The 8,512-nt window shown below is 32.0% G+C and overlaps 1 long non-coding RNA gene across 1 annotated transcript in view; it reads left to right on the top strand.

Moving 5' to 3' along the window:
• The first annotated feature begins 3,573 nt into the window (after positions 1-3,573).
• LOC117168740 overlaps positions 3,574-8,512 on the top strand; it is a 6,923-nt gene continuing 1,984 nt past the window's right edge. The window contains exon 1 of the long non-coding RNA XR_004466546.1: positions 3,574-3,631. This is a non-coding gene — a long non-coding RNA (uncharacterized LOC117168740). The remainder of the gene's footprint in view (positions 3,632-8,512) is intronic.

The following is an 8,512-nucleotide window of genomic DNA, read 5'->3' as shown; positions in this document are numbered from 1 at the left end:
TTTATGTTCTATAATCTCACTTGGAAAATTAAAATGTTCGAAAATCGAACGCAAAATTTTATCATTCATATTATATTCAATTTCTTTTTTGATAAAAGTTATTTTCATGAAAGAAAAGTGTATTGTGTTTCCGGATTTCACTTCAAATAGACTCTGTTTAAGAAGCATGTAAGTCATTCTGACCTGAATATTAGGAAAAATATATGAAAGCTCGGCTAGAATTTGGCAATTTTTTCCCCAAGTTAGGACAACGTACAAAAGTTTATCACATATTATTTTCAATTCTGTTTGTTCTGGCACGAAATACATCGTTATCCCAATACACGAATTGCGAACTTTCAACATTCTGTAGTTTTTTTAAACAAACTATTGAGATAATATAATATAAATCCTGCATCTAAATATAATATATTACACATGGCCAGAATGAAAAGTTAGAAAATATGAAGCTAAAGTTCAATATACGCATTTATTGAAAACTTTTTAGTTAGCATATGTTATGTGCAAAGATACTTTGATTTTCGATTCGGCCAATATAAAAGTTTTTTGTATTGAACCATCAAAATTTTTAGTTCGACAATTGCATGCTTTTGATATTTTTGATGCATTTTATTATCAGCTAATCTTCGACACCATTATGATTTTTACCAGGCTTATATTTTTCTGCGTTCTCTTTAAGCTGCTGACAAATTTTAGATATCAATATGTTTCAAATCTCATGCTGGAAATAAGTTGAAAAATTCGGAAAACCTCGCTACTTTCTAACTCTATTGTAGAAGAAAATTGTAAAAAACATTCCGGACTCAGGAAAATAATTTTTAGATACTTTTATTTAAAAAATGTAATATGTCATTGTAAATATGGCTCAGAAATTTATCATAACAAAAAATACCATCAACATAAAAAATCATTTGTAAACTCAAGTGAATAAAATAATTTGTTAACAAATTACTTCGAAATTCAAGGAAGAATGTGAACTTTCGATCTAAAAGGATACTACTCTTATCTATTCAATTTGAAAAAAATCCTGTTTCACAATTCATATTTCTTGGTGCATGATTTGCAATTGCAGTTAAAAATTAAGTTTTTTATAACAGGTAAGTATCTTGTCTAGCTATCTTAAATTTAAAAAAAATATATGTACACTTCAAACAAAATAATTAAATTTGTATCCAAGTAGTAGAATTTTAAACAAACCGAAACACATTTAAAACTAGAAATACAATACTGGACGTTCCAACAAAAAGGAAATAGCTTTTGAATGTTTGAAAATCTTATTTTTTTAAATGGTCCATTCCTCATCGCGTCATATTTTTCACCCGGTAGCATTGGCAACATATATTTCTAGCCAACTTTAATCGGTAGTCTAACCGACTTGACCCCGCACATTAGAACTCCTAAGATGCAAGCTCCAAAGATACGAGTGCTCCACAGATATGCGCGTCCCGACTCCAAAGGAAGGGCATGGATTTTTTTCCCCTTTTCTCTGTCCTAGTTTAGAGTAAAGCGCGCACGAGTGCGCGCTCCCTTGAATCCGACGTGCATTTGCGCGTTGTATGCCTATGTGCATTTTGGTGCATTACCGATAGGAGCGCGAGAGGATAATGCGTAGAAATATAAACAATTCATTTTTTTTAATATTCTCAAGGTTTCAGTTTACAGTTGTTGAGTAATTAATATAAATATTGATATTCAGTCTTTTAAGAATTTCAAATCTTTGTTTTTCTTTAGAGAACGGAATGAAACTGAGCCCGGAGAAGGTTCATTTTCAGGATAAAATCGTCCAAGAAATTTTATTCCTGAAGGGAATTATTATAAATTTTACAATTTTTCAATCCGTAATTTGAAAAGAGGAGACGTTACATTAGTGGAATGCATCAGTCAGTGGAATGAACCCATAGAAGTCAGATTACCAGAAAACACAGTGTTTGAGACAAGGCCTTCGGAAGGTGCACATCTCAAGGTCGGTGGGGTTCAGTTGCGCTTAAAGATAGTGAAGTTTACGGTTTAGTTTCCGCGTTTGCTGGAAGACCTATATGTGATCCTTCGGCGGGTAGAGGTATTAAATCCCTAACTAAAGAAAGTGTCATGGCGAATTGTTAGGCGGGTGGCACCAAGCAACTCCTGATTATTAAAATTCCTCAATGGCCAGAAATCAAAGAAAAAAGGACTGTGAACCCTTTTTAATGGAAATATTAAGTGCTCTTTTAGAAGAGCCTAGGTCAATTAGATCGATCTACAAGAGCCCGAAGGGCTGGGGAAACGCACTAATGGAAAGGGTGAGTCGTAGAGCTTCACAGGGAAACCAGAGAAGTTAAGACGTGCCAATACTGTCAGAACGGATGAACTAGGGACAACTTTTACGACAAAGGAGGGTGAATAAAAGAGCGCAATACGTATGACACATCAAGAAAACTGTTCCAACTTATTTTCAGGAATCGAGAAAGGAGCAGAGGTGGTTCGGCTGAACACTGTGCTTTATCAAAATCTAGATACTATTTTCTGCAGTCTAAAATAGCCACTAAAGGCACCTGGCCCCACTAGGCCCGAAACGGCGGCTAGCCTACGAGATTGTTATCCGGCCCAAGGTCAGGTAGGCCCTGGAGTTTTTCTGTGTTTACGTATCTCTTTACAATTATGGCATTTATCTAGTCCCATTAACCAGGGTTCAAGAGATAATCATAGTGCCGCTTGTGAAACTCGCCGGGCTAATCTGATGTTAGGATACGTTCCGACGTCATAAAGGGGTACGAGAGTAGTCTTCGTTCCAAAGGTAAGCAGGATCGGTTATACATCACCCAAGGATTCCGGTCCAAAGAGCCCTACATTTTTTCTGTTAAAAACACGGAGAATGCTCATCGATAGATATATCCGCAACAAGGTCTTATAAAGTACACCATTTCACAAAAAGCAACACGCCCGCAGGTCAGGTCACTCGAGCGAGACGGCACTATCCTTAGCAGTAAAGGTGATTAAAGTACATCTGAAGTAGAGAAGCCACGCAATTATTAACCCACATGGAGGCGTGTCATCACTTCTGTTGTTTTGCTGGGTAGTGGATGAACTACTTTATCAGCTTATGAGTCAGGGCTACAACGTTATAGACTCTTCGAACGATGTAATGTTTATCGTGCACGAACAGCATCTAAATGCGCTCGTCGAATTAATGCAAGAAAAATTAGGGAAAATGGATTCTTGGTGTCATGAGACTAAACTATCGGTCAGGAAGCGAGCGACCAAAAACCTGTGGAGCGGCAGATAGTAGCTCTAAGATCATATAATATTGACCTATAACATACTGTTTTCATCAGACACTTGACTTAATCCGTGGCTATAACGAAAAATCGGGTGCACCCGAGAAAAAGTTTTTAAAAAATAGGTTCACTGTACTGATAGTAATTAACTTAAACTTCAGATATAATCGTTTTCTACATAGTCTCCACACACTGGAAAGTTTCATGAATATGTAGGTTCCTTAAGCAATCATTGCGATAAGTAATGCGGTAGAAGTGAGTATATATAGCATTTTATATGTTTAATATGTTTCACTCACGGTTACAATTCTGTAAAAACATGAAGATCTGCATCAGCACTCTGCTTTTTACCATCGCGATTTTTCAGCATTTTAGTCGTAAGTGTACATAATACAATATAAATCCTAAATATGGATATTCAAATATTTCCAGAATAAAAAGATAGAAGCTGTGAAGCTAAACTTCAGTATAGTCCATTATTGAACGATTTTTAGTGACCATATGTTAGACACAAAAAAGCTTTGGTTTGTGATTCCCTCAGTATAAGAGGTTTTTCTTTTTAAAGCTTCAAAATTTTAATCTTTTTACTGGCATACTTTTGATATCGTCAGTACATGGTATTATTTTATTTCTGAAGCACTTATTAAATTTTTATCTAGTTCAAATAACTTGAAATTTAAGTGGATTCAATGTAACTACAGAGAAACTAAAATAGTTTCGCATTTTATATCTAATTTTAATATTTTTCTGCTAAACATCTGTAAAGTAAAACTATAATATTTGAATGCATATGCTCAGAAACTTAAATTATTAATTAGGTTCAGAAATGCGCAATCGTATCACGAGCCGACGTATTGTAAATGAGGCTTCGGCAAAGATAACACCTAATCCATACAAGTCGAGTTCACTTGTATAATTATTTAAACTGTGAGATTATAATCATACTATGAATATAGTTATTAAGAAACCTGTTTTCATTTATAGAACATTTTCTCTACTGAGGCTAGAAATATTTCTCAATCTCAGACTTATAAATTTAGAATCTTAGGTTAAAATTTTATTGAGTTTTTTACTGTTTTCAAGCCGTGGGAAAGATTTCTCATACTTTGGAATTCTGACTAACTCAAATCTGGTAAATTTTGGGCCAAAAGTTAAAGAAAAATCTGAAAAAATTCACAGATATTTTTATGACATTCACAAATGCAATATATTATTTTTAAAAATCCTGATATTTTTAATAATTCAATATTTAGGCGCACTAATTAAAGTCAGAAACATTTTAAATAATTTCGAAAGAATATCTGTATATTTTTTCAGATAAAGTTTAGCAAAAAGTAACCCTTGAAACACATTATTATTGGTTATAATCGTCTTCTTTCATGAAATGTGTTAGACAGATGCAGTTTTTTCTGAAGTTTTTTGCATTTGTCAATTTTTCACCTAGTTGAGAAAAGAATTTTTAAACAATTTATTATTTCTTTTAATAATATTATATTCAAACAATTCTAGAAGGTTGTAGTTTTTTCGAAAATATTCTAACTGTTTTCCAATTTTCGCTTAGACTCTGTTAACAAGTAATCAATTTAAAGAAACATAATTATTAAAGAAATTATATAATTAATATCAATAGCTAACTATAATAACTATGTTATTCTATAGTAATGCTAGATATTTGCGCCCTTTTTTAGTGTTGCACTTACAGTTAACATGAAGATAACTTCAGGTTATTGCACAGAGATTTTTCACTGATATTAATATTTACTATTTGTTACTAACTAAAAAGTCAAATAATAGCTGCAAATTTTAGAAACAACCGGAACTATATGGTTGAGGCTAGAAGAAAAGTAAAATTTCCTAGAAGAAAACAGCAACTTTCTTGTTAACTTGAATTAATCATCACCTCACTCTATTGAGATGATATTATGAATAATAATAACAATACAATGTTTAAACAATAATTTATTCTAGATTATTCTAGATAGAAATTTCAAAATAAATTCACAGAATTATATTATAATTATATTATATTATAATTTTTTACAAAACAATTGAATTTTCAAACAGTCAAATATGTAAAAAAAGTTAAATTTATTCAGAAAAGACAAATTAGAAAAAAGAAGTTATATGGTTCACCAAAACAGAGAATATTTAAATAGACATTTAAACATTTTCTCAAAAATGATAAATTTTTAAGGAGAAATATAATAAATGGTATGTGTTTCGAAAATAAATATATTTGTTAAGGGGATACCACTCTATAGTAAATATTGATCCTATAGTAAATAATGCAGCCTGACAAAAAAAGTATTTTTTCTGGTCTGGAGGTCAGACCATGTTTACTGTATGTTTTAGGGGTCGCTGAATTTGAATTCGAGGTCCAAAAAATCCATTCTAGTTAGCGTTTTGACATAATGTCAAAAAACCTGATAACAATTTTTTTTCTGAGTCCAAGGTCAGACCATATTTACTATATTTGGGGGGGGGGGGGGGTCTCTGATTCCGAATCCATAGTCTTAAAAACTCCAGCACGTCAGATTTGATTTCTAAAGAAACTCGTGAAATTTATTGTAGATGTATACAATTTATTTATCTAATCATTCATTAATTCTTTGTGAGCATTCCAAAATTTTTCTGGCGAAAAGCCTTTGTAAACACTATATGATGTACAAAATCCGATCGAGCAACCTTAGAGTACAATGTATTTTAAAGGTTATGTCGAAAGTCTGACGTTCTGGGGTTTCTTGGATCTCGTATTCAGATCTAATGGCCCCAAAAACATATAATTAACCTGATTTGACCCACGCGCTAAATTTCAATATTTTGTCAGTCTGAATTTCAACTGTTTAAACGATTATCCAACTATTTAATTGAAACAAAGAAATAATCTGTTTACAATTTATTTTATTTATGCAAGATTTGTCACTTTAATTGAAAATTTATTTTGCTGATCATAATAATCTTGACTAACTAAGCTAGATTTTCACAAAATACAAATATTCTTATTTTCTATCAAATATATAAATTTTTAATCTAATAGTTGAATTCTCATCCGAATGAGATGAATTTAAAACTGAAAATATAATCCTGGACATTTGAATAAAAAATCAATAATTTTTAACAAAAAATAGTTGGATTTTGTCATTAGGCTCAGCTTATGAATAAGGAATAGATTGAAAGGCCTTAAACCTGAAAATCATTCATAAACTGACAAGTTATTATTGAAATCTACCATTGCTGTGGCTTCTTTCTAAAATTTCACAAACTTTGTTGAAATTCACTCGGTGTAGGTCCGCCCACTCAGCGCCGCCACCGACGCAAATTATAAAATGAAATACGCCATATTTTTTTCCTCTTTTTTTGCTAATTTTATGCTAAAAAAATTTTTCTTGCTCTTTAAACTTCGGAGAAAAGGGTGGCGGCGCTAGCAGGACGTCTACTCAGCGCCGCCACCTACGAAAACTCACTAAAAATGATTATAATGGGATTAATGATAAGTGGAGATTTTTTAGCTTTTTTTTGCTCTATGATGACATATATTACGCTTCCCAAAAAACTATCCCTAAGTCTTACACAACTACCACTTGTGATCAAAAACGTTTTCAAAATGGGAAAACTACCTTCAAGAATGTAAGCATGTTTCACGGCTTCAAATTAATCACGTGACACTTAAGAATTTCGCTCTCTTCATAATTTCCCTAAAACTACCCTTCCACGTGAACGTATGCAGCAGAAAATTTATATGTATGAAAAAAGCATTGAAAATAATCAAACTTAAAAGAAACTGTTAGTTGATATTTTTTTTCTCTTTTTTTTGCCCTCTGATAATATATGATAGGTTACCCAAAAACTACATCTAAGTCATACATCAAAAACGTTTGAAAAGTTGGAAAAAATACCTCGAACATTGCACAAATAATTTAAAACTCCAAATTGATTACATGTCACTTCAAAATTTCCCCCTCTTGATAATTTTCCCGAAAAACTACCCTTCTACGTGAATCTATGCAGCAGAACATACATATGTATGAAAAAAGCATAAAAAATAATACAACTCAGTTGGAAAACAACCTTTAACAATGCAAAAATTATTGAGACTTCCAAATTAATTACATGACACTTGAAAATTTCCCCTTCTTTGTAACTTTCCTGAAAACTACTCTTCCACGTGAACGTATACAGCGGAAGATATATGTATCAAAAAAAGATAAACATAATAGAACTTAGAAAACACTGTTAGTCGATTTCTTTTTGCTCTTTTTTTGCTCTTTGATAATATATAATACGTTACTCAAAAACAACCGCTATTTCATGCATACCATCCCCTCGTCATCAAAAACTTTTTAAAAGTTGGAAAACCACCTTGAAGGATGCAGAAATGATTTAGAACTTTAAATTGATTACAAGGCATTTTGAAATTTCCCACTCTTCATAATTTTCCCGAAAAACTACCCTTACATGTGAACGTATACAGAGGAACATATATATGTATGAAGGAAGCATTAAAAATAATCATACTTAGAAGAAACTATTAGTTGATATTTTTTTTCTCTTTTTTTCCTCTCCGATAATATATAAAAGGTTACCCAAAAACTACCCCTAAGTCATACATACCCTCTCCTCGTCTTCAAAAACGTTTTAAAAGCTGGAAAACCACCATAAACAATGTAAAAATGATTTAGAACTCAAATTGATTATATCTTCCAGCGGAAGATGTTCTGTTGCATAAGTTCACGTGGGAGGGTAGTTTTCCGGCAAGTAATTGACAATGAGTTCTAAATCATTTTTACATTGTTCAAGATGGTTTTACAACATTTAAAACTTTTTTGATCTGAAGTGGTGAGTATGTATGACATAGGGGTAGTTTTTGGAGAGCGTATTATATATTATCAGAAAGCAAAAAAGAGCAGAAAAGTATCAACTAATAGTGTTTTCTAAGTTGTATTATTTGTTATGGTTTTTCTTACATATATATGTTCTGCTGCCCACATTCACGTAAAAGGGTAGTTTTTTAAAGAAACGATAATGAGGGGTAATTTTTCAAGTGTAATTTAATTAATTTTTAGCTTTAAAGCATGTCTACAATTCAAAAGGTGATTTTTCAACTCGTAATTAAAACGTTTTTAATCACGAGGAGAAGGTATGTATGACTTAGGGGAAGTTTTTCGGTAACGTACCATATATTATCGGAGAGTATTAAAAGAGTAAAAAAGTATCAACTGACTTTTTTTTCTACGTATTAATATTATTTATTATTTTTT

Source organism: Belonocnema kinseyi, chromosome 3 (genome assembly GCF_010883055.1).
Source record: "Belonocnema kinseyi isolate 2016_QV_RU_SX_M_011 chromosome 3, B_treatae_v1, whole genome shotgun sequence".
In the NCBI taxonomy this organism is placed as follows: Eukaryota; Metazoa; Arthropoda; class Insecta; order Hymenoptera; family Cynipidae; genus Belonocnema; species Belonocnema kinseyi.
Note: the sequence above shows the minus strand (reverse complement) of the source record. Positions and strands in the feature narration are given on the sequence as shown.